Source organism: Rhinolophus hipposideros, assembly GCF_964194185.1.
Source record: "Rhinolophus hipposideros genome assembly, chromosome: 5".
Taxonomy (NCBI): domain Eukaryota; kingdom Metazoa; phylum Chordata; class Mammalia; order Chiroptera; family Rhinolophidae; genus Rhinolophus; species Rhinolophus hipposideros.
Window position 1 is genome coordinate 1309102 of NC_138051.1, and position 27502 is coordinate 1336603.

At 38.0% G+C, this 27502-nt stretch overlaps 1 protein-coding gene across 3 annotated transcripts in view; it reads right to left on the reverse strand.

Annotated features, from left to right (window-relative positions):
* PEAK1 (pseudopodium enriched atypical kinase 1) overlaps positions 1–27502 on the reverse strand; it is a 406475-nt gene that overhangs the window by 324384 nt on the left and 54589 nt on the right. For all 3 annotated transcript variants that reach the window (XR_013993428.1, XM_081049469.1, XM_081049468.1), the window contains exon 2: positions 17538–17601. The gene's annotated coding sequence lies outside the window, so the exon portion shown is untranslated. The remainder of the gene's footprint in view (positions 1–17537; positions 17602–27502) is intronic.

Genomic DNA, 27502 nt, shown 5'->3' on the forward strand with positions numbered 1-27502 from the left:
CCCTTTCATTTAGTTCTATTTCTGAAAGTTTCTCTTGTTCTTTTATTTGAGACATGTCTCTTTGTTACCTCATTCTGGTTGCCTCTCTGTGTTTGCTTGTATGTATTAGTTAGGTCTCCTCTTGTCTCTCAGTCTTTGCTCGGTGGCCTTATGTAGTATGTCATGTGTGGTCCAGTGGTGCAGTCTCCGTTTTCCTGTGTGTGTGTTCTGGAGTATCCTTTGTGTGTGCTGCGTTTTCCTATTGTAGTTGAACCTTGATTGCTTTAGACACTTCACTGGGTGGGACTGCCTACCAGGCTGATTGACCATGAGGATTAGCTAGGCCCACAGCATATGAGCTGTGTGGGGACTGATACCTTAGAGGGGGTTCACCCCAGAAAGCTCTTGTGCCTGTTGAGACCACCCTTTGGGTTTGCCGTTTGTGGAGCTAACTAAATAGTGTTCTGCTGTTAGCAGAAGACTTCTGCTGTTCGTCTGAAGCTGGCCTCTAAGTGTGTTGTTTCTGGTGTCTCTTTGGGGGGGCTCCCATGCAGGACAATTTCAGCCTTGCCTGTGACCAGCCCAGGGCTAACTGGTAGGAGTCAGAAAGCTACTGGTGGCTGGCTGTTGGAGGTGTGTGGGGTGGCCACAATGTGAACTGAGACTGGCTGCCCCCACTATTAGGCCTGGACTGCTTAGCAAAAGGCCCAGGGCTGCCTGTTAAGTCTCAGCTGTTGAAAGAGCCTCTTTAGGTGCGCAGGCCAGGTGAGCTGACCTGGTGTTGCAAGTGCCTTCAGCAATGCAGCAACTAGCTGGGCCGGGCAAGGTCCCAGGAAGTCACGATACATACAGTTGGTAGTTTTTACAAAGTTAATGCAGTTTCAGTTCTTACACTGGCGCTGGGCCAATGACCACTTTGTAAAAACGCCCTGAGAACAGCATGGGCAGCCATTGCTCACCTTTTCTGAGGTGGGACCCACTGCTCAGTAGCAGAGAGTACCCCAGGGAATGCAGTACAAGCTGTATGGAGTGGGGACCCAGGTCATCACCAAGGCGTGCGCACACATGGATTTCATCAGACCAATGTGATCTCAGATTTGGTCTTTTGGAAGGAGAATTCAACATAGAAAAGATGGCACCCTCCTGTAGGCTATACGTGAGCCAGGCTCCACACAAAGATAATGGCTGCTGTCCCTCCTGCCCTCGCCTTGAAGCCACACAACTCAGTCTTTCCCATATGTCTCTGGTGCCTCTCGAATTGTTGCGCCTCCAGCAGAAAACAGGTGTTTGCAAGCGAGTCTGTGTGCACACCCTTTAAGAGGGCGTCTGGGTTTCCAACCCCTTTCCATCTCACCAGGAGGGGCTGACAGAGTCCTCACTGATTTTGACTGCCATCTGTTGTGGGAACTCCTCTTCCTGGGTCAGGACCCCTGGGCTGGAGAGCCTGGGGTGGGACTGGGACCCTCCCTCTTTCAGGGAGACCTCTGCCACCCAGGTGTCCCTCCCAGCATCTGTGGATTTGGGGTTAAGCCCATTTTGCATCTCTACCCCTCCTTATAGTCTCGATGTGGCCTCTTCTTTATTAGGGGTTCTGTTCAGCTAGTCTTCAGATGATTCTTGAGGTTGATTATTCTATAATTTAGTTGTAATTTTGGAGTGATCCTGGGATGCAGTGGGCATGATGTTTACCTCATCTGCCATCTTGGACCATCCCTCCCTATGTATAGTTATATACATTTATATATTAGTACATAAGTATTAATTTACTTACATGAACATATACTGGGACCGCCAAAAAAAATTTTAAAAACGTATACAAGAGAACACTTTGATCAAAGTTCCTGAAGCAGTAGTTCGCCGTAATAAGAACTGTCTGGACACTAATGGTAACAACCACTTTGAGCACCTCTTGTAATTGCAGAAGTCAAATGTGACTTGTATTCATCTTTTGCTATCGAAACATATCTAGTATTGCAATTTTAATACAGTTTTCCTTTCTTAAAATGCACATACTTTTTTGGCACCTTCTATATTATATTTAAGGTTTTCAGGCACAAATATTCATTTATATATAACTATGGCATGAAATTACACAGTACTGTAAGCAATTTCATACCATAGTCATGTATAAGTGAATATTTGTGCCTAAAAACCTAAAATTTTTTATGGTATAGAGTACTAACCTGAAATTTTAATTTTTTAGTATTTCAAAGAAATCGGAAGTAATTCTGTAACAGACCAAAAATACTTCTATCAGACAAATACACTAAAGTCAGGATGAACTTACTGGAAAGTCAAAGCAATTTGAAGATAGCTATCCCAACTAGATATTGATAACAGCTAGCGTTTTCTTTTAAAAAATCATTTAGTGAAGAATCAGTGTGTGGCTCAGGCAGGTATTTGTTATAAAGAAATGAGCTACTGTGCTATACAGCTCTTCTCACTAGTGTATGGAAATGTACTACCCTCACATTAAATAAAGACTCAGTGAGCAAAACATTGTAGTAAGCATATGTTGGCTGATGACAAAACAGTAAACATATGTAATGCTTCTCAATATCAACACCGTATACACATGAAAAAGAAATTCTTCAGCTCTCATGTTATTTTGTGGCAAAGACATTCCAAATATTGATTATGTATGCTAAACAAAACACTTAGAAAAAGTTATCTCTAAACAGCAGAAGTCAAAATACATAACTGCATTTTATTCTCATTCCACATTTTTTATGTATCAATATCCATGGTAAGGAGAATAAATTGCTGTAAGAAAAGCACTAAGCAAAACTGTAAAGCAGGCAGTTTGTCTTCTGCATCCCGTCACTTCCATCATCACTTCCTTTCTCCTGTCCCTATTTACCACCTCTTTTCCTCCCCATCCTATCCCCAACAGTCTCATAGTTTCTAGGACCTCTGCTCTACGATTATCTGGGGCCTGCTTTGGCCTCCCTTCTTCCTGTGTTGAAATTTATTATATCTATATATCTCTCAGAATGTCACATAACCTGATACATGTACAGTAACCACATTTTCCTTTTGCTTGTCCTCCTGTCCCAGCCTAATGCTTTCACCTAAGCTCAAGACCACACCCTTTCCTTTCCTGCTTTCTCAGAAACACTTTAAATATCCTTTATCTTTCCTATATATTCACCTTTCTTCACTAGCAGCTTTCCCTCATTACATAAACATACTTAAGTCTCCATCTTATCTTAAAACCCTTAGCTTAAAAGATAAATACTAACTAGTGTATGGAGTTTAGCCAGTAGTATCCACCTTCCAGCTTCTGCCTTCTCTCTCTCCTCCCATCACAGCAGTATGACTTCTGTTAACATCATGACATTGAATCCAAGGGCTCTTAATCTAGAGGCTGCAGGGTCTGTGTATAGACTTCAGGAGATCCATGAACGTAGGTGGGAAAATAAATCAGTTGTTTTCTCCAACCTCTAATACTACCCATATTTATGAATTTACTACATTATTATAGGCCTGCCACTACATCTTGTTTTGTAATGTATTTAACAAGCACATATACTTTATCACAATTAGTTTGGTAACCATATTCTAATAATTGGTTTCCTTTGTAATTGTATGCATTTTATCTACCTGTGGCATACTGCATTTTCCAAATATTCTGCAAAAATATCTTCCATTTCACATGCTCTTCTATGATGCAAATGTGCCACGCACCCATAAAGATACAAAGTTGAACTCCCTTCTCCTTAAATCCAGGCTGACATTTAACATGCTTGTATCCAAGAGAGTGTGCTGGAAGTGACACTGACTGACTACTAAAGCTAGGTTAGGAAAAGTAATGCAGGTTCTGGGACTAGGTTTGGAGTGGTTTGTTAAACAGCAGAAGTAACCAGAACAGAACTTGGTATCTGGAAGTGGAGTGAGACATAACAAAACGTGATGATGGCTTTGGGATTGGGTGGCAGACACAAGATGAAAGTGTACTGAGGATCTTGCTAGCAAAAGCCTGATGAGCCTTGTAGAGGGGCTAAGAAGAGGACAATACAATCAGAAGCTGGAGGAAAAGAACACCCTGCTATGAAGGCAGAAATTTAGCAAAACTATTGCTTGAGTTAAGTTCAACAACAGACAATGTTGGTAACAAACTGTTGATTCTAGCTAAAGTAATTTCCAAGCAGAATGTCCAAAGTGTCAACTGGTTCCTTTTATAACTATAATAAAAGGAACAGATAGATGAGCTAAAGAACAAAGTGTACTGTTTTCAAGCAGAATTTAGAGGAAATGTACAGGAACCAGCAGTTACTGAGTTCAAAAATAAAATTATTTTTCATCCACAATCTCTCCCAGAAGAGAATGCTCAAACTAACAAATAGTCAAAGGACAAAGAACAAATACAGGGTGCCAAAAGAAAAATCTGGTCTCCAGGTAGAGATCAAGCAAAGGGTGCTACTATAAAATCCTTATTTCACACTTGATTTCTCCTATTTGATTTCTTTCATAGTGTCTTCTTCTTTACTTGTCCACTAAAATTAGATGTGCTCAGGGATCCAGTCCTCAATTGTGAACAATTTCTTCATCCACTCCAGAAATATATGAACATCAAAAAATCAGTTATCTCCCTTTCTCTCTCTCTCTCTCTCTCTCTCTCTCTCTCTCTCTCTCTCTCTCTCTCTCTCTCGTATGTAACATTCCAACTGGTCTCTCTATTCCAAAATATTTTTCATACTAAGCTCATAACATTATTAAGATATTAGCCATGTTAATTTCCTGCTTAAGATCCTTCAATAACTCCCTATTAAAATCTTTGACATAGCTTACAGATAGAGATTTTGTGATCCAGCATTTCTCTACAAACTGCGTCCACATACCATTTACACCAAAGCACAGGACCCACTGTGGTTATGAGTACATACATTTCTCTCTAGAATGCAACTCCTGGTACGATCATAAGTACTTTGCTATGCATTAATTTTTTAAATTTTTAAAAAAATCATTCTTTTAATTAGCTATACAATAGTGGGTTTTACCACTTATTAGTTGTATGATTTGGGCAAATTATGTAATTAATTTTTTTTTAATTTTTCAATTACAGTTGACAATTCAATATTACATTCGTTTCAGGTGTACAGCATGGTGGTTAGGCATTTATATAACTTACACAGGGATCCCCCGATTACTCTAGTACCCACCTGACACCATCGTTATTACAATATTATAAACTCTATTGCCTATGCTGTACTTTTCATCCCTGTGACTATTTTCTTATCTTCCAATTTGTATTTCTTAATCCCCTCACCGTTTTCACCCAGCCACCCAATCCTCTTCCTATCTAGCAACTATCAGTTTGTTCCCTGTATCTATGAGTTTGTTTGTTTTGTTTGTTCATTTACTTTGCTTTTAAGATTTCACATAAAGATGAAATCATATGGTATTTTTCTGCCTCTGACTAATTCACTTAGCATAACACTCTTCAGTCAATCCATGTTGTCGCAAATGTAAGATTTCACTTTTCTATGGCCGAGTAATATTCCATTGTATAAATGCACCACCTCTTCTTTATCCATTTGTCTTTTGGAGAATTGAATCAATTTACATTTAGAATAATTATTCATAGGTATATAGATATTGCCATTTTATTGTTTTCTGATTGTTTTTGTAGTTCTTCTGTATTCCTCTTTTATTGTCCTGCTCTCCTCTTTTACACTGATCACTTTCTGTAGTGTTAAGATTCCTTTCATTTTATTTCTATGTACATTTTTGGTTTGTGGTTAACATATGTTTCATATACACTAAGCTATGTTTACAGCAATCCATTTTAAGTTGATGGTGGATTAAATTCAAACATATTCTAAAATCACTACCATTTGTAGCTCATCGCCTCTATGTTTATGTTTTCATCATTTGTTAATTCTTTCATGTGTTTAAGTGTATCCCTTAACTTACTTTTGTAATTACACGATATTCCTCCTTTTGCCTTTTGACCTTTGTACTAGCTTTAGTGTTGGATGATCCACTGCTTTTATTGTGTTTGCCTTTGTTAAGTGAGTTTTATTTTTCTTCTTCTGTTTCAAGAGGTCTCTTTAACATTTCTTGCAATACTATTTTGGTGCTGATGAACTGCTTTACCTTTTTCTTGTCTGGGAAGCTCTTTATCTGTTCTTTGATTCTAAATGATAGATTTGCTGGGTTGAGTAATCTTGGCTGTAGGTCCTTGCTTTTCATCACTGGCCTGCAAAGTTTCTGTTGAAGATCAACTGACCGTCTTATGGGGCACCCTTGTAGGTAACTAACTGCTTTTTTCTTGCTCCTTTTAAGATTCTCTCTTTAACTTTTGGCATTTGAATTATGGCATCGTGGGGCCTCTTTGGGTTCAGCATGTTTGGGACTCTCTGTGCTTCCTGGACTTGTATATTTATTTCCTTTGCCAGGTTCGGAAAGTTTTCAGTCATTATTTTTTTCAAATAGGTTTGCAATTCCTTGCTCTCTCTTTTCTCCTTCTGTAATCCCTGAGATGCAAATGTTAGTATGCTTGATGTTGTCCCTGAGGTTCCTTAAACTATCCTCACTTTTTTATTCCACTTTTTGCTGTTCTGATTGGCTTTTTGCCACTACTTTGTCTTTCAAATGGCTGATTCAATCCTCTACTTCATCTAATATGCTGTTGATTCCCTTTAATGTATCTTCATTTCAGGTATTGTATTCTTCATTTCTGACTGGCTGTTTTTTGTTTTCTATCTCCATTTTTATGTTTCCTATCTCTCTGTTGATGTTCTCAATGAGATCACTGAGAATCCTTATAACCAGTATTTTGAACCCTGTATCTGCAAGATTACTTGCTTCCCTTTAGATTAATTCCTTTTATGGAATTTTGTCTTGTTCTTTCGTTTGAAACACATTTGTCTCTTAATTTTGACTGCTTTCATATATATTTGTTTGTATGTGTTAGATAGACCTGCTACATGTCCCAGTCTAGGCAGGGTGGCCTTATGTAGTAGGTGTCCTGAAGGGCCCAGTGGTGCAGTCTTCCTGGTCACCTAAGCTGGGAGCTTTAGGTATGTCACTGTGTGCATTGTATGTGCCCTCCTGTTGTAGTTGAGCCTTGATTGCTGTTGGCACAGCAGTGGGTGGAATTGACCCTCAGGCTAACTGGTTGTGAGGACTGGCTATGACTACTGAAGAAAAGCTGTTGTGCAGGAACTGACCCTACAGAGTGGGATTCGCTTTAGCAGGGCTCTGGTACCTGCTAAGTCCAGACTTTCTTTGGGAGTGTCATTTGCATCACTAATTGGATGGTGTTCTGGTGTGATCTGAAGTTGGCCACCTGGTTGGTTTGTTGGTTCTCGGACCTCTTGGAAGGGACTCCAGGGCAGGCCCTGGTCAGCCACTGCATATGTCTCTGGAGCCACCCAATAGGAGCTACAAAGTCATCTGCAGTTGGTAGGTGCTTGTGCTGGGCTTGGAGTGGTTATGGAGTGTCCTGGGAGTGGTTATGCTGTGAACTGAGGCCAGCTGCCACTAGTGCCAGGCTTGGGGCTGCTTAGCAAGATGTAGAAGGCATCTGAAGCTAGCCACTGTTTGTTTGTGGTTTTTAGACCTTTGAGAGGTTTTGGAAAGTCAACAGCACAGGCCCAGGCTGGCCACTTATGTGGAGTAGCCTCTGAAAGAGGTTTGGGCTGTGTACATGAATTGGGTGGGGTGAGGTCACAGAAAATCACCAGGATTGGGCAAAAGTGGTGTTAGTGAGGGTAATTGAGACTCATATTAAGTGACCCCCCCCCCACAGCCTGTAGGCTTGGGGGTTGGGTGGGGTTACCACTCTAAAAAGGAACAATGGTGCATCCCGGCACTTTATTCCCTGAGGGAGCTGCCATTTCAGCACTCGTCATGAAGCCAGACAATTCAGTTCCTCTCTGTATGTTCCTGTCACTTTTTGAGCTGCTGTTTCTTCACTGGCGCTTAGGGTGAGTGTTTGTGAGCGAGTGTGTCTGTCCTTGCACCCTTTAAGAGGACACCTGGGTCTTCAAGGAGCCCTCTTCTCACCCAGACTGAGTCCCTGCTGATTTTCACAACCAGCTGTTGTGGGATTCCTCTTTCTGGCACTGGTGCTCTGGACTGGGGAGCCAGTGTGGAGCTGGGTTTCAACTCCTCGCTCCAGGGACGGGGAAAGGGACCTCCACAGCCAAGATACCCTTCCTGATTCTTAACTGCCACACATGGGGGTAAGACCAGCACATTTCTCATCTCTGCCGCTCCTGCCAGTCTTGACGTGGCTTCTTCTTTATATCTTTAGTTACAGGACTCTTATTCAGCGAGACTTCAGGTGGTTATCAAGGATGGTTGTTCTGTAATTTAGTTGTAATTTTGATGTGGTCAGGAGATGAGGCGAGCACAGCCTTCACCTACTCCACCATCTTGACAAGAAATCTGCTACGTACTAATTTAATTCAACAATTATAGAGCACCTACTCTATGGCAAATCTGGCAGGATCCATCCCAGGGTTAGGCACACATAAATACATTAGAAACAGGTCCTTACTCTCCTCTGGAAGCACACAAAAGGAAGGAACATAAATACAACAAAGGGATTTATAATGGAAGGTAGCATAATGTGGTGGACTGTTTCTTTGGAGGGGCAGAGAGATGCAGCACGTAGTAAGCAAAACAACAGAATATATATAGTATATTCTTCTGGAGCAGCAAGATTCTTCAACATAAGTAACTTAAAACATTTTAATATTAACATACCCATTGTAAACAATACAAATTTACATGAAAGATCAAATAAAATGTGTAAGAACTGGTGGCCATTTTGGCAAGAATTTAAAGTACCATCACTAAGCAGAAGGAGACCTACTTTAAGTCAAGAGACCCTCTTAGATTTGATCAAACCAAACCACCTAAAAGACCTTTTGGCTCCACCTATCCAAAAACCCAACCCTGCCTGGGTGAACATTCAGTGAAGTATGACTGGATAATCAAGACTCTGTGGGACGCTTTGCTACAACCAGCCTCCACCTCCATACAGCCACTACAGAAAGCTTCAAACAGGGCATGGAAGAAGTCCTGCAGATGATTGAAGAATCTTCAATATACTTTTTTTTTTTTTTGCCACACTAAATTTACCTATAATTATGTATAGGAAGTCTAAAAAGGTTAAGAAAAATTTTACCCTGTTTCAAATTCCTTCCAACATGCTGAATTTGCACAACTGCTCACCTCCTATCAGAAGATCAGCCCTTGGGGACATTACACAGGAAAAAATTGGAGAGAACCATAAGAAATACTTGGGGTGACAAGTATCCATTTTGAACTGGTATGTATGAAATGATAGCTATGGCTTGTGGCAAGAGGCAGCCCATCAAAGATGTGGGATTAAAAAAAAAACACAGAAAAACAGAAGATGTAGGATAACAAAACATAAAAAAAAGAACTACTGAAAAAAAGAACTACTGAAGTTCCTTTGTCTTTTTTGTGTCCCAGAACCTATGTGCACACAGTTTGCCTCAGGTATGCATTACTCAGACCTCTAGTCTAAGGTACTCAGAAAAATAATCAGGAGTTGAGAGAAACAGTTGCATACACATCAACCTTCCCTGGCTGCTTCTTCATGTCACCTTCTCCTCTTATGCAAACCCCAGGGCTGAGCAACTATAACCTCAGCAGTGCCTCCTCCTGAAGGCAGCTGCTTCCTCCAGAGAAACAGGAAAGTGACCTGAGATTATATTGTACGAGGTAAGGAGTGACTGACTCAAGCTCTCTGATACCTGGAGCACTCCACCTCCTGCCCCTGAAATCACTGGGACTGATATAAGCCTGATCCTCCCCCCACACAAGCAATTTCTGACAGAGTAAAATATCAAGTATCAAAGAATAAATGAAAACAAAATGTATTAGACTACTCGAATTGCCATAACAAAATACCACAGACTGGGTGGCGTAAACAACGGGAATATTTTCTCAGTTCTGGAGGCTGGAATTCAGAGATAAGGGCAACAGCACAGTCAGGTTCTGGTGAGAGATCTCTTTCTGGATTCTACTACATGGCCGCCTTCTAGCTGTTTTCTCACGTAGAAAGGAGAGGAGGAGCAAGGTCTCTGGTGTCTCTTCTTATAAAGGCACTAATTTCATTGAACGAGGGAACCACGTCCATAACCTCATTTAACCCCAATTAACTCCCAAAGGCCTCATCTCCAAACTCCATCACATCGGGAGTTAGGGCTTGAACATATGAATTTGGGGAAGACACAAACATTCAATCCATAATTCAATCTAGATTTTTAAAAAAGTGAAATTTTATCCTGCCATCATACCAGGTGAAAAATCAATACCAAATGGACTAAGGACTTAAATGTCAAGGGCAGCTTTTAAAAACTTAGTGGAAAAGATGAGTATCTTTTGACCTTAGTTAAGCTTTCTTAAATAAGAGAAATTTGACTATATCAAAATTAAGGAGCACAGCAGAGCTACACTTGCGACCCAGGTCTCTGGCTCTGGGTCCAGAGCTCCTCTCCTGCACTCTCACTCACAGGACATTTTCCACAGCAGAGCCTCACGGACACTCTAGGATCTTTCCAGTGTTTATTAAAGGTAAAAGTCCCTTAGCTTTCTTGTGAAAAGAATGAAACCAAGTAGGGCTGTAAGAATTAATAAAATTCAAAAGGCAAAATAGAGCCTCCTTGCACAAAGGCTGAAGGCTTTACAGCTAGAGTGCATCACATGCTTGTTTCTGGGCTTAAGAAGGTGTCACCTTTTCCATTGATTATGTATTTGCCCCGAGACTTAAACAGGTCACAGCTTTTTAGAAGTTAAGTGTAGCAAATACTACCATGGTAAAGTGCTTAGAAACAGTGCTTATTTCATCCTGAGTTGAGTGACTAGATGTATAATATAGTCATAAAATTACGTGGTCCTAACCTCCATTTTAATTAGGAAAGGATTACCTGAGGACATTATTTTGTATACTAGATGACTTCACAGTTCTCACCAAATGCAGGGTAAGAATATGATTTTGATCATTTTTGTTTTAAACACTCAAATATGGCAGTTTGGAAGATAGTTGACAACTCTATTTTTAATTAACTGATTTAACTATAGATATTATAACTGCAAAAAAAACCAAAACATTTCCAAAAAGCTGTTGTCTTTAGAATTGTAAATCTGGCAAGGTTTTTAGCAGTGGAGTCTTAGTTAATAAAAAGATGCATCTTTTTAAACTACGGGTGTTCACTGGGCTTTTCTTATCATCAAGAACAGTAAAGCAGATGTTGATCTGAAACAACCACTTGTCGCGTATAGTGGTCCTAAGAAATGGCATTTTCTTTGATGCCCTTATTTGTTCTGATTTACTACTGACCAGATTTAGCTCTGGTCTCGTCGTGTTCTGACATGGAAATGCCAACCAACAATAGGCAGTTCAGGAGATAGCTATTCCTAGAGCAGAAGTGCAACAAGAATGTCACAAACATGTTTTGTCAGTGGACTATAGCCATGTCATGTGAGAGAAACTAATCGTTTCACCTTGATGTGCTAAATTAAGTAGTGTGGAAAAATCAGAAGACAATGGTGAACAAAATGAGCTGAGTGAATAAAAAAAAATTAAGAATAACTGTTCATCAAAAGATACCTGTAAAAAAGTAAAAATACAAGTAATAAACTACTTATACCCAACTTAAAATGCATTATTATCAAGAACATATAATTCATTAACATACACACACACCCAAAACATGGCCAGAAAAATGGATGACAACGAAGAGGCATTTTACAACAGAATATATATATATGTGTGTGTGTGTGTGTGTGTGTGTGTGTATTCCATATATATATAATCCATATATATATTATCCATATATATTATCCACATATATATATTATCCACATATATATTATCCATATATATATATGTATATATATATATCCAATAAATGTATAAAAAACTGTTCAAATCACTGAGACCATGAAGATTTAAAGCAAGTCCCCTTGTCATGAAAAACAGTGAAAATACCTGAAGTGGAAAATGAAATAATAGACTAGTGAGTGTTTTCCCTAGTTCACACATTCATTACCTCCATCTTCCACTGCCTTTGAGCAATTTTTCAATTTGATAAAATGTAGAAAATTGATAATAATGTAAACTGATGCACAAAAGAGCAGACTAGTGTGTCCAGTGGACTGCAGTTGATAATTACACAGAGGAGAGACCAGTTTTTGCATTTACTTGAAAAATTTACTTTAGCATTACTTTACTGCATATAAATGAATAGCTCTTTGAATTTTCCTTAGAACTGATTTTGACATCTTACCGGTTTCCTCATAAGTTAGTGAGTTAAATATTTGACAAGTGTTTATTTTATATCAGTATGAGAGTCATGATTATACCGTCTTTTAAAATTTATCCATTAACACAATTAAAATTTAACATCGCCCATTTATGATTTAAAAAAATTTTTTTCAGCAAACAAGAAATAGAAGGAGCTATTCAACCCCAAGGATAACATCATACTTCATGGTGAAAGACTGAAAACTTTCTCCCTAAAATCAAGAACAAGCCAAAAGTGTCTGCTCTCACCACTTCTATTCAATATTGTACAACAGGTTCCAGTCAGAAAAACAAGGCAAAGAAAATAAATCAGACATACACATTGATAGAAAGAAATAAAACTGTCTTTACTTACGTACACATTATAGTTACACAGTAGAGCGTAGAGAGAAAAAAAGCTACTACAAATAACACAGGCCAGTATACAGAATTCAGTTCTATTTTTATATACTAGTAATGAACAATTGGAAATAAAACACTTTTAAAATGCCATTATATAATGGTATAAAAATCAAAGTTCAAGATTTGTACACTGGAAACAAAAAATATGGATCTTGAGAATTTAAAAATGATCTAAATGGAAACAGAGATCATGTTTATAGAGTGTAAAGATGTCTACTCTCTCTGTCAAAATCTGTGCATTGAACACAATGTCAAGCAAAATCCACAGACATTTTTGTAGAAAATGAGAAGCTGATCCTAAAATCAATATGGAAAAGTGGATTCTAAAATTTATATGAAAATACAAAAGACCTAGAATAGCCAAAACAAATCTTTAAAAAGAAGAAAATTAGAGCACTTACAATACTTGACTTCAAAACTTATTATAAAGTTACTATAATCAAGATATTACGGTATTTGCTAAGAGAAAAATATATATCAATATAAGATATAACACAGAAATAGACTCACACATAATACAGTTAACCTCTGTATATAGGCGTGCTCAAGTCTCTCCTATATTAAAAAATAGTTATGCTCCTTTCTATGGAGCTCCATATAAAATCATTCCCCCCCTTCCCAGTTAAACTTCTCACAAAAGTCTAAACTTCTCTTGACAATCTCTTCTTCATCCCCAATTCACTGTTCAGAATCTGGCTTCTGTCTCCCCACTGCTATTAAAAAAAAAAAAGAAAAAGAAAAAAAGAAAAACCGAAACCAAGAGTCAGTTACTTGATCTCTCCGTAGCAACTGACACTGATGATTTGTGCCACCCTTCTTGGAAATCTCTAATCCCTTGGCTTCTGTGACATATCTCTCCCGTGTCTCTCCACTATGCACACTAGAGCTTCAAAGACGAAAATGACAAAGTCTCAGACTTCAAGAAGCACAGATTGTAAAATGAGAGAAATATACGCAAACTATCACAACACAGTGAAAAAGTACTATGATAGTAATAGGTACAAAGTGCTGTTGTAGCTTCGTGAGGGGAAAGAGAGGGAACATGTATTCTAGGAGTAAACTAGCATGTACAAAAGCACATGTATAAATAGCATGGTTTATACAGGGAATTCAATGGATAATGGTTGAGCTCGTAAGTTTTGAAATCAAACAATATGATTCTACCGCTTAGCTCAATGAGGATAAAATAACAATTTCTGTCTCACAGGTCTATAATGAAAATTAAACTAAATACTATATATAAAACACTTAGCACAGGGTCTGGCATTTCTCAAAAGGTTTCAATAAATGTTAACTCCTTCATGACAAAAACACTCTACAAACTAGGAATAAAAGGGAACTTCTTCAAGGATGTTAGCTCTCACCACTCCTATTGATCATTTACTGAGAGTTTTAACCAAGGCATTTAAGTAAGAAAAAGACATACACGGCATCTAGATTGGAAAGAAAAACATAAACTACCACTATTTGCAAATGACATGATCTTACATATGAAAAATTCTAAATAATATACTAATAACTATGAGAACTAAGAGTTGAACTAATAGTTCATCAAGATTGAATGATACAAAAATCAATTATATTTCTATACACTAGCAACAAACAATCCAAAACTGAAAGAAACCAATTTCGCTTATAATATTATCAAAAATAAAGTACTCCGGAATAAATTATTTTAAAAGTATAAGATACACACTGAAAATTATAAAACATCATTGAAAGAAGTTAAAGAACAACTAAATAAATAGAAGGACCTCCAATGTTCACAGATTGGAGAACTTACTATTGTAAAGTTTCCTGACTTAGAGATTCATAATCCAGATTCAAGATAATCACTATGAAAATCCTAGCTATAATTTTTTGAAATTTGAAATTGACAAACTGATCCTAAAATTCATCTGGAAATGCAAGTGACCCAGAAGAGTCAAAATAATCTTAAATAAGAACAAAATTGGAGAACTCATACTTCATTATTTCAAAACTGACTAGAAATCCACAGTAAGCAAGACAATGTGATCCCGGCATAAGGAGAGATGTATAAATCAATGGAATAGAATTGGAAGTCCAGATCTAGACATTTACATTTATAGCCAACTGATATTCTTCAAGGGTACCAAGATAACTCAGTGGTCTGAAGCAAATGGATATTCAAATGCAAAACAAAGAAGTTGAGCCTCTACCTCACACCATACACAAAAATTAATACAAAATTAATCTTAGACCTAAATTTAAGAGCTAAAATAATAAAACTCATATTTAGAAGAAAATATTAGTAAATCTTCATGACCTTGGATTAGGCAATAGTTTCTTAGATAAAACACCAAAAGCGCAAGCAACGAAAGAAAGAGATAAAATTTAAAACTTCTGTGTTTCAAAGGACAATATCAAGAAAGTGAAAAACAACAAAACGGGACTGCCAGTTAGCTCAGTTGGTTAGAGCGTGGCGCAGTGCTCTTAGCAACAAGGTTGCTGATTGGATCCCCACATGGGCCAGTGAGCTGCACCCTCCACAACTAGATTGAAACAACGACTTGACTTGGAGCTGATGAGTCCTGGAAAAACATACTTAAATAAATAAAAGGTTTTTTTTAAAAAGGGGAGAAAATATTTGCAAACCGTAGATTTCATAAGTTACTTATATCCAGAACATGTAAATAATTCTTACAAAAAAACAGGATAAATAATCTAATTTGTTAAATGGGCAAAGGATCTAAATAGACATTTCTCCAAAAAAGATACACAAATAAATGGCCAACACATGAAAAGATATTCAACATCATCAGTCATTAGGGAAATACAAATCAAAACCACAGTAAGATACCACTTCACATACACTAAAATGGCTATAACTTATTTTTTTTTTAAAGGAAAATAACAAATGTTGGTGAGAATATACAAACACAGGAACTCTCATACACTGCTGGGGGGAATGTAAAATGATGCAGTCTCTTTGGAAAACAGTTTGGCAGTTCCTGAAAATGTTAAACGTGGAATTACCAAATGACCCAGCAATTCCACTCTTAGGTATATGCCCAAAAAGAATGTAAACATCTCCACACAGAAACTTGTACACAATATTCATAGCAAAATGCTCATAATAGCCAAAACATGGAAACCCAATGTCCACCAACTGATGAAATGTATAGCAGAATATGGTATACACATACTGAAGAGTCCAGCTGCTGACCAAGAAGGCTATGTGCGACTTTTCTAGCTCAACTATGAACAGTGACAAGGCCTTACCTGGCAGGCCGCTCATGGGAAAGTTGCCCTCCTCACACCAGCCAGGCAGCCATGCACCGGGTCTCTGAAGAGAGCTGCAGTCCCGGATTCGGCCCCCTACTGACCATGCTCTTTAGCAGAGCTGCATTCCTAGCCCAGGTGTCCTCATTCAGAATCTATCTGTGGCTTTCAACTGAAGCCTTTTTGCAGGTGCCTCAGCCGAGGCCACCTTCTCATCAGGGAAGAAACATGGAAGACTCTTTTTCTCTACTATTAGTACTTTTCCACTCCTAGCTTTTCCACCTCACCCTCCAACTGGCCCTGAGTAAATTAAACTACAGGAACCTTTTGTTTGGGACTCCTTCAGCAGGGAGAGGACCTCTGCACCCCCAGCACACCTGAGCGGGAGGAGGGCAGGCACTGTCTCAGGTTTAGCCTCCTACTTACTGTCTCAGTAAGTGAATAAAGGCTTGGCTGTGGCTTTGATTTGGGCTCGTCTTTAATCAGCTACCCCGACACCCGGAAGCTCCTAACACATACAATGGAATATTATTCATCTATAAAAATGTATGAAGTAATAACTCATACTAAAACATGGATGAATCTTGAAAATGTTAAGCTAAGTGGAACAAATAAGTCACAAAAGACCGCATATTGTGTGATTCCATGTATAGGAAGTGTCCAGAACAGGCAGATCTAGAGGCAGAAAGCAGATTAGCAGCTAACAGAGATGAGTGGAGGGAGGAGGAATGAGCAGGTATGCTAAGGAGGACCGATGTCTCTGAAGTGAGACTGCCGTGGTGTTGCACAACTCTGTAAATATAAGAAAAATCACTGAATTGTATACTTGAAATAAATGGGTGGATTTTATGGTATATAATTTCTCAATAAAGTTGTTTTTCAAAAATGGTACTTCATAATATTCCTAAAACACTAGTAAGATGGAAAAATGGCTAAAGAACAGATTATATTGCTCTGTGAAGGAGTCTGTAAAATATCCTTTAAGCAATGCAAACATACTGAAGAATTCTGAGTCACATACTGACATGATAACATTTATCTTTTAGAAAAAGGATCGTGGTAACTGTGATGAGCATGGCTTCAAGAGCAGCTGTACTCAAAGTGGAAAGACCAAATGACCGACTTATAATGGTCCATTAAAAAATAAACAGGATTTAAAGACCCCCAGACAAAGGAAACTACAAAAAATAATCAAGTCCAGTTGAATAAAGTGGTAGAAAACTCTTAATAACTGGCCTATTAAAATAGTTAACAGTTGTTCTAATCTATGACTTAACTAATTGAGGATCTGCCTTTAAGAATATCAATTACAATGCCAGTATCTTCCTCAAGTGAGTGTCAGGGAACAGCAGGGTGAACTCCATCTTGGAGTACAAAAAACAATGGAAAGTTTAACTCAAAACTAGTTTAATTGCTAGAACCAGCTTCATTTCTTTCAATAAATATCCTACAAACTAAAAGTAAGCATGTTATATGTGTAGCTTTCTAATAAATAATATTTGCTTCCCATTAAAACTCGCAGAGTAAAAGACATTTGGTGATGCCTTAAATTTTTCAGAAACAACTCTTTCTCATTATAGAATATATTTTAAAAGGCAAATGCATTCATAAAATATCTCACCTTAGGTTTTTAGACAAATCCACAAAGAAATAGCTACAGCATAAGTTCCAGTTTAGGCAAATACCTGAATTGAAAAAAAGGAAAAAGACATGGTCAGTATGACAATCTGAGTTGAAAACTTAATTTTTTCAATAGGAAAACCTGAAACTGATCCTTTACCCACTAAGCTTTGGTGTTCAAGTTATTCTTTAGAAAACTGTAGAAGTCAAGAATCTTAATTCTGCTAGACGTTCTACTGCCTATAATTATTTAAAATTTTGACAATTCTTGAAATACTCCTTAAAATATATACTATATTAATGGGGATGGGGAGATCAATTCTTTGCCCTGCTCAAGTCTTCAAAAGAAAAGGCATTTTCTAAAAGTCTGCACTCCCTATAATATCTTCATCATGACTTCCCATCCTCACCAAAAATACAGAAATCAAAAATCTGGAAACATAAAAGTAAACCAACAGCACATTTATAAGGCTTAGATTAAAGGGAAGATTAAACAAAACAAATGGCTAGGAAATTATGAAAATGCTCATCTACATTGGCAAAGAAAATCAAATTAAAATGAGACATCATTTTCACCAATGAAATTAGAGTTGTTTTGTGAATGTTAGTTATTGTGCTGTTCCAGCTCTCCTTCGCAGACTTTACTTGGGTTGCACTTCACTGCCCTGTTTCAACTTAGGTGTCACTATGTGACTTACATGGACATAATATGAAACACTACCAGGTACATTGCTGCAGTGATTAGGGAAGCTCATAACCAATGGAGGTCTGATCAGGCTGGTTTACTAAATGACTCCGAGAGAGAGGATCCCCGACTCAAGTTAAACATGGGGCAGGAGCAAAAAATAAACTTTCTTGTATTAAAGCCACTCAGATTTGGGAGGTTGTTTGTTACTGCATAATGTTGACTACAGTGACAGCTACAAATGATACTGTAATAACATATATATACACACACACACACATATGTAATAATTCACTATAATAGGCATTGCTGCACTCTGTTCATGGTAGTACAAATTGTTAAAATCTTCCTGGAAAGGAATTTTGCAAAACACAGGAGACTTAGGAAGTTCAAACCCTTTGACCTAGTAACTTCTCTTCCAGAAATCTATCCTAAATAATAAAGAAATCCGAAGATTTACAGTTCATTTATGATTACAAAGAACTAGAACAACCTAAATATCCAAATGATTAGTTAATAAGTTGGAATAACCAATCATTAAAATTATATAGTAAAATTTTATGACTAATAGGGAAACTATGTAAAGGGTATATGTGGGAACTCTACTCTCTGCTGAATTTTTCTGTATGTGTAATTCTAGATTAGGCAAAAATTAATCTATAGTAACAAATATCAATCAGATCACTGTGTTAAGAGCCAAAGGTTGTGTGGAAAGAACTGACTGCCAAGGGGCTAAGAGAAACTTTTAGGATGACAGAAATATTCCGTTTATTGATTATGGTAGTGGTCACAGGAACACATACATTAATTAGCCAAAGCTAATCAAACTGCTGCACATGAGCTGTATCTTACCAGAGGTGATTTTGAAAATAAAATTTTAAAATGTTTAATGACAGGAAAATGCTCGTCTACTGAGTAATGTGAATTATGTATAATATATACATTTACAGAGAAAAAGACCAGAGATACAATTTAATAGTACTTTTGTTAGCATAAAGATTATAGCTAATTTTAATTTTTCCGTATGTTCTGTATGTTCGAAATGTTCTAAGTGAGTATGTATTATTATGCTTATGTTAATATTTTGAGAACCAGAGCCTGAAACCTAGAATCAGTTTGAGGTTTTGTTAATTTATTCATTCAGTACTGACTGCATGCCTCCAGGTATAAACAGCATTCTAAGTGGTGGAGGGATATTTCCACCTGAGGGCGTTTCCCCAGGTCCAGCTAGACATGCTTTGCAAGTGACCATGCAGCCAGGGAATGGCGAGGATCTAAAATCTGCACCCCACAACTGCATGTCATCTTTTTTTTTTAATTAAAGTTTATTGGGGTGACAATAGTAAAGTCACATAGGTTTCAAGTGTACAATTCTGTATTACATCATCTGTATATCATTGTTAGGTGTTCTCCTTACACTGACAAATGACAGGTGTGTCAGGATTATCTTCAAGAACTGTTTGCATTAATGATTATTTATTTACCTAAACTTTCTGAAAATAAGCTTAAAATTTCTACAATGTTTAATACTAATGAGTATTAAAGTATAACGAGTTTCGAATTTACATATTTTGAACTATGTGTGAATGTGTTTAAGGATTATATGCATTGATAACTATTTAAATTTTGTATGAGTTTTAGGATTTTACTGACTTAGGAGTAAGTTTTTACAACCAAAAAAGTGTTTAAAACTAAGAAATTGTAGAGAAATACAAATGAAACACAGAAAAAGATCAATTTGACAATGAAGCCAGGGAACTTAAGTAAGAGAACAAGAAGTATTATGTTAATCAAGTGGAAATAGCTTTTGCATATAACTAACAAGCTATAATCAACAAGGAAAGATAGAAGACCAGACAAATTGGAGCAGTGAGCTTCATACCTAGAGCTTAGTAGATGCTATCTAAACACTTGTTGAAATAATACTGTGATATAATATACTGAAAATTTCACTGAAATACTCTGAAAATGCTCCTCCTTTCTAACTATTCAGAGTAATAGAAAGTAGAGAAAAGATAAGCAACATTCATTGAAACTGTAGAACTGAAGCCATGAAAAAACTTAAACCACTATTTCAAAACCGTCCTTGAAGTAAATAATCAGTTCACAAGGAACTCAAACCTTTATCATATCCTGTTGTAACACCACACACACACACACACACACACACACACACACACACACCCCATGAAGACATTTTTACTAAAGATAGCTTGAGAGAGAAAATCACATAATACCCAGAAAAATGCTAGTTGTTCATCTTTGTATTCCACACAATTCCTAGCACATAGTGGGTACTTTCAAATTATTCACTGAGTTGAACTTTCACAGAGAAAATGTTTCCTCTACTGTCCACATGACTTCATTATATTTTAAAGATATGAGTCATCAACTCTGGCAATGAAAGCAGAATTCACACCACTGCAATGCTTGCCACATTTCAAGAGCTCTCAGAAATAAGAGATATCCATAGATGTGTTCCCTAAGTTACACAAGTATAAGAAAATACATCGCTTCCCTGTTGCCAACTGGCTATATTTAGATGGCTCTGAACTGAATTATTCAAGCACAAACAAATACAACCTTGAAGGGGTCCACATACTTGCTCCTGACAGTCTGGAAACAAAAGCTGCTATTCAGATAAAAGCTGACAGGCAACAGGATTCTGACAAGCCAGTCATTGACTGCCTTCTCTGCACACTTGAACTTGTAGGCCTCCACAGCCATTAAGCAAAATTAGTTTCATGATGTCAGCCAAAAAGCCTTACGGGCAACAGTTTTAGGTCATTAAAGGAACAACCATCCTCAAACTGCTTGAATTTGTGTTTGCTCATTAGAAGCCTCTCCGTGAATTGGTAGAGAGGTTTTAATTGCACTCTTGCTCTACCAATGTTTAGGACAGCCCTGAACTATAACAAATTCCTATTCTCCCTTCTTTCCCTGTGCCTGAAATAATTTACATACAGTTGAAGAAACTAAGTAACAGACAGTCTAGAAATTTTCTACCAAAAATGGAACAATTTCAAAGATACGAATATGGTCTTAATATATATGTATTCGGCTTAAAAAGCCAGAGTCAGAGAAAGACATCTTTCCCTTCCATCTCTCCCACTTGCTAATCTCTGAATCCACGATGCCGTCTTCTGTGCCTGCCTTTGCAAATGCTATTTTCCTGAGCATGGTTAGAATCACCTCCTCAAATCTGATTGTGGCAAATTTCTACTCACTATAGAAGTCGCCACTGGTGTTCCCAGAAAAGGCTCCTGCAATCCTTCCCCTTATGTGCCTTTTACATACTTCCATTAAGCACTTCTCACACCAGGTTATACAGCTCTGTCTCTTACAATCAGACAACTAAACACCTTTTGGCAGTGTTACATTCAGCTGGTACACACAGGCACAGCCTTAAGGATTAGACTGAAGTACTGAAATACTTCTTTAATATAGTCTGGTAAGCAGTTATCACTGCAAACTCCAGCAGTGCTATGGTGCCTCGGGATGGCACCACAACCACCACTCAGCAACAAAAGCAGCAAAGCCTGATACAGCCTGAAGGATGGAGGGGTCCTTTAAAACCTTGTCCAAGTGCTTTGGCTATTTTGTTTGGTTGGTGCCAGTGTTGTAGTGACTGGTAAGTAATCTGAATTTCAACTCTGCCTCTTTATACTCAAAGCCAAAAACACTGCCTAGAATACAGTACATCTTTAATGAACTCTTAATTCTTTGTCAAAATAATGAATTAATAGCAGGTCTATTCAATGACCCAAGGCCAGGGGGTATTCTGTCAAAACTATGCAGGCACTGATCAGGTTAGCAACAAAAATCCAGGTAGTTAAGTACAAGACAGGAAAGTGCTTGAGTCTACCTATTTGCTATGCTCGCTATCAGCCTCTGATAAAAGGAAATGCTTCATTTAACAATGTGGGCAAAATCTTCAATGTGATACTTTATAGAGCATATGATTCAAGTATTTTTAATGTTATTCGACAAAGTTTAAAAACAAAGTTCCTATAAAACCAAAGAATCTATAAGAATGCCACAAACACTGGTTTCCAGACAAGATGGCAGAGTGGGTAAAAGCTCACCTCCTCCCACAACCATATGAAAATTGCAACTAAAACATCATTGAGAACTGCCTGAAGTCTAGCTGAACGGAAGCCCTACAACTATGGGCATACAAAAGAAGCCACCTCAAGACTGGTAGGAGGGGCTGACACACAGAACGGGCTGGTCCCACACCAACAGGTGGCAGTTGAAAATCGGGAGGGGTATCTCAGCTGTGGAGGTTCCCCCTGGAGGAACAAGGGGGTCCCAGCCCCACAACACACTCCCCAGCTGAAGATTCCAGTGCAGGGAAGAGAAGTCCCCACAACCTCTGGCTGTGAAAACCAGAGGAGACTGTGACTGAGTGAGACGGAGGGTGGCTATAGTCCCAGGTACTCCTCTTAAAAGGACCGTGCCAGACTTATTCTTTGACAGATTCATACACTCTGAGCTCCCGCACTGGGGCAGCAGCTCAAAAGGCACCAAGGACATACGGGAAAGACATAAATTGTCTGGCTTTAGGGCAAAGGCCAGAGATACAACTTTCTTCCAGACAGAAGTGCTGAGAAAAGCCATTGTTCCTTCATTGCACCCTACCCCCACCCAACCTGCTCTCCCAAACAGACACCGTATCTGAGTCTCCATTAACCCAGGTAACACCATTTGCCCTGCCCTGGTGACTCCCTGAGACCCCTTCTCACCCAACTTGCAAGCCCACCCAAGCTGATTCCAGTGGCTTTTCCAGACATACGACCTGTTTTGGCTCATGCTGCAGACTTTCTTAAAATCTCCCAAAGGTTCACAAAACCTAAACAAGCAACATCTGGCCTCAGTGTGCCCCATACCTCTTAAGCAGCCCCAAGCTTGGCACTAGCAGCAGCTGGCCTCAGTTAACAGCTTAGCCTCTCCCAGGTACCTCCAAGCCCAACACAACTGACAACCATCTGCAGATCACTTTATACCTCATGCCAAGTGGCCTTGGGAAGGGCACAAACAGAGGCTGACATTGTCCTGCACCAGAAGCCCTCCCAAGAGGCCTCAAACCAAAACACCTGGTGGCCAGCTGCAGACCACATCAGAGCACCACCCAACCACCTGACAAGTAACTCACCCAAAGGGCAGACTGGGCAGGCACCAGAGCCCTGCTAAAGCAAATCCTGCTCCGTAAGGTCAGCCCTGGCATGACAGCTCCTCCATGTCAGTCACTGCCAGTCCGCACAACCAGTCAGCCTGAGGGTCAATCCCACCCACTGACGTGCCAAAAGCAACCAAGGCTCAACTACAACAGGAGGGCACACACAACTCACACAACGACACTCCTGGAGCACCCAACTCAAGTAATCAGGGAGACTGCCACTGGGTCCCACAGGACAGCTATCGTATAAGGCCACCCTGCCAACATTGGGAGATATAGCAGCCCTACCTAATACATAAAAATGAGCACAGAGAGTGGCCAAAAAGAGGAAACAAAGAAACATGTCTCAAATAAAAGAACAGAACAAAGCTCTGGAAAAAGAAATAAACAAGATGGAGACAAGCAATCTACCAGATGCAGAGTCCAAAACACTGGTTACAAGAATGTTCAATGATCTCAGGGAGAACTTCAACAGATACAAAACATAAAAATGGAGATTAAATAAAATTAAAAAGAACCATTTAGAAATAAAGAATACAATAACTCATATGAAGAACACACTAAAGGGATTCAACAGCAGATTAGATGAAGTAGAGGATCGAATCAGAGATTCAGAAGATAAGGTAGCAGAAAACACCCAATCAAAACAGCAAAAAGAACAAAGAATCAAAAAAATGACCCTCGTTTAAGGGTTTTCTGTAACAACATCAAGCAAACCAACGCTTGCATTATAAGGGTACCAGAAGGAGGAGAGAGAGCAAGGAAATGAAAATGCACTTGAAGAAATAATAAGGGAAAACGTCCTAACCTGGTAAAGAAAATAGACATACACGCCCAGGAAGCACAGAGAATCCCAAACAAGATGAACCCAGAGGCGCACACCAAGACACATCATGATTAAAATGCCAAAGGTTAAAGACAAAGAGAGAATCTTAAAAGTAGAAAGAGAAAAGCAGTTAGTTACCTATACTTCCATAAGACTGTCAGCTGATTTCTCAACAGAAACCCTGTAGGCCAGAAGTGACTGGCAGGAAATAGTCAAAGTGGTGAAACGCAAGGACCTACAACCAAGATTACTCCACCCAGCAACGATATCATTTAGAATCAAAGGACAGATAAAAAGCTTCCCAGACAAAGAAAAGCTAAAGGAGTTCACCACTCAAGACTGTATTACAAGAAATGTTAAAGGGAGCTCTTTAAGGAGAAAAAAAGATCAAAAATATAAATAGTAAAATGGCAATAACTACATATTAACAACTACTTTAAATGCAAATAAACTAAATGCTCCAATCAAAAGATAGGGTGGCTGAATGGATAAGAAAACAAGACTTTTCCATATGCTGCCTACAAAAGACTCACTTCAGACCAAAAGACACACACATACACAGAGAAAATGATATTTCATGAAAATGGAAACAAATAACAAAAAAAGCTGGGGTAGCGATACTTATACCAGACAAAATAGATTTTAAAACAAAAGCTATAACAAGAGATAAAGAAGGACCCCGTAATCCAACTTCTGGGTATTGATCCAAAGAAACCCAAAACACTAACTCAAAAAGACATATGAATCCACATGTTCATTGCAGCACTATTTACAATAGCCAAGATATGGAAGCAACCTAATTGTCCATTGATAGAAAAATGGATGAAGAAGAGGTGGTGTATGTGGCACATATATACAACGGGATATTACTCAGCCATAAAAAACTTAAAAAACGAAATCCTGCCATCTGCAACAACATGGGTGGATCTGTAGGGTATTATGCTAAGTGAAATGAGTCGGAGAAAGACAAATACCATTATGATTTCACTTATACGTGGAATCTAAAAAAACAAAATAAACAAAACAGAAACAAATTCATAGACACAGAGAACATTTTGATGGCTGCACATGGGAGATAGGTTGGGGGATGGGGTGAAAAGGTCAAAGGGATTAAGAAGCACAAATTACCAATTATAAAAATAGTCACAGGGATATAAAGTACAGCATAAGGAATATAGTCAATAATATTGTAATTACTATGAATGGTGTCAGGTGGGTACTAGATTTATGGGGGTGATCACTTCATAAGTTATATAAATGTCTAATCACGATGTTGTACACCTGAAGCCAATATAATATTGTATGTCAGATGTAATTGAAAAATAAAAAATTATTAAAAAAAAAATATCACAAACAGTGATCACTGAACTCTAGTCACTGTCTCGGACAGGAAGACAAGTATCACTAAGGAGAGCACAAGTGATTAATTCCACTGGAGAGGAAAAGGCAAGAATAAGATGAGTCAGTTAATTATGAATTACATGTCTAATTACAGATTTTGCTAGGGGCTTCAGATACTTTTAATTAGCTTTACTTGGTATATTAATTACAAATAGAATACCATAAGAGAATTTTCTAATTACATAAATTTACTGAGTATGTAAAATCAGATACTTTTAAGTTATCACCTTTATAACTTAATAATTAAATGTTCAATAATGCATGATAATTATTTTTAAAGTCATCAATAAAATATACATCACATTAAAATCAAGTTACTCAGAACATTGCTAAGGTGGTGACAGAATCTTGAAAAAACCCATAAGGGAGAAAGCACGTAGCTGAAAGAATGAATGTGTAGCTTTAATAAGAATGTTGAACCTATCAATGGTGATAGAACAATCATTTTAGGCTACTTACTTTCTATTAGAAAAAACATCTTTCAGTCATGCTATAGGGAATTTCAGGGAGCTATTATATATTAAAAGATTAAAAATGACGATGGAAGCAAGGAATAACAGCAATATCTTTGAAAAGAGAAGCTTAATCATCTAATTTCAATACTGTCCCATTAATCTAACATCATTCCTTAGGAAAACAATGCTGTGGTACGTGTTAAACTAATGAAAAATCCAAGAAGGTGGCAAAATCTCAAGAAGCATCCTGTGTTTATTTAGAACAAATCAAGAAAGATCAGGCTGATTTTTTTTTGTAGGTATTAAATTGGAAGCAAGAGAAAAGAAGCCAGAACATATTTCAATTTTAATTCGTCTCACTAATCCTAATTTGAAACAACCATGTAAATTATCTTGGCTATTAGCATTACCACATGAATTTAAACAGAAAACATATACAAAGAATAGGTATGTGATAGCAACAGTAGCGACCATTTATCGAGCACCTGTGTCGTATACCAGACAGACGCATGGCTCTTCACAGAGACTGTTAATTGTCACAACCAGCTTACAAGGCAGATAGTATCATCCCTAACTTACTGATGATGAATCGATGGTAGAAATAATCTGTACAAGGTCAGCTAGCAAGTGTCAAATAAAAATTCAAACCACTGCACGACAGGTCCTGTGCCACAACCCGACTCCCTGACGAGATGGCCTCAATGGAATTAAGGTAAGTCAATTTAGCACTGAAGTTCCACGGTGTACTAGCTATTTGAATTGAAATGGATCTGGACTTTGGTCCACTATCCCAATGAATGTAACCATCTTAATATCTAAGGAAAACAATATAACTTAGTAATTACATTTTTGACCCTGATTGGGGAAATCAAGGATGATGCCAGTCAGCTTAAGGGCTGTCACACAATTCTATATTCATTAAACTCACTTTGAACTAAATGATTACACCAAAAAATTACCAAACACTTAGATGTAGAAGTAGTAGAATGCTGAGGAGAAAGAACCAAATAAGAGAATATAAGTAATTTTTGTACCTGTAGAATCTTTCATAAGTTCTACATGGGATACAGGCATTCATGACAGAGAATCAAAGATAAAACCAGGATCTATGGTCATTATAAAAAAAGAAAAAATATGAAATTCAATCAGGACAGATATAGTATTGTAAATTAAAACAGATGGAATGAGAAGAAGATCCAAAATGATGGATTAGTTCTGCACACTGCCTCCCAGGATCACACCAAAATTACAAATAAAATATAGAACAATCAACCGCAAGAATCATCTGAAAACTAACGAACAGAAACCCTATAATTAAGGATGTAAATAAGAGGCCACATCGAGACTGAAGAAAAAGAAAAAGATGGAATGATAAAAATAAATGAGAGTTTGACTAAAAGTACTGAAAAATAACCTTTCT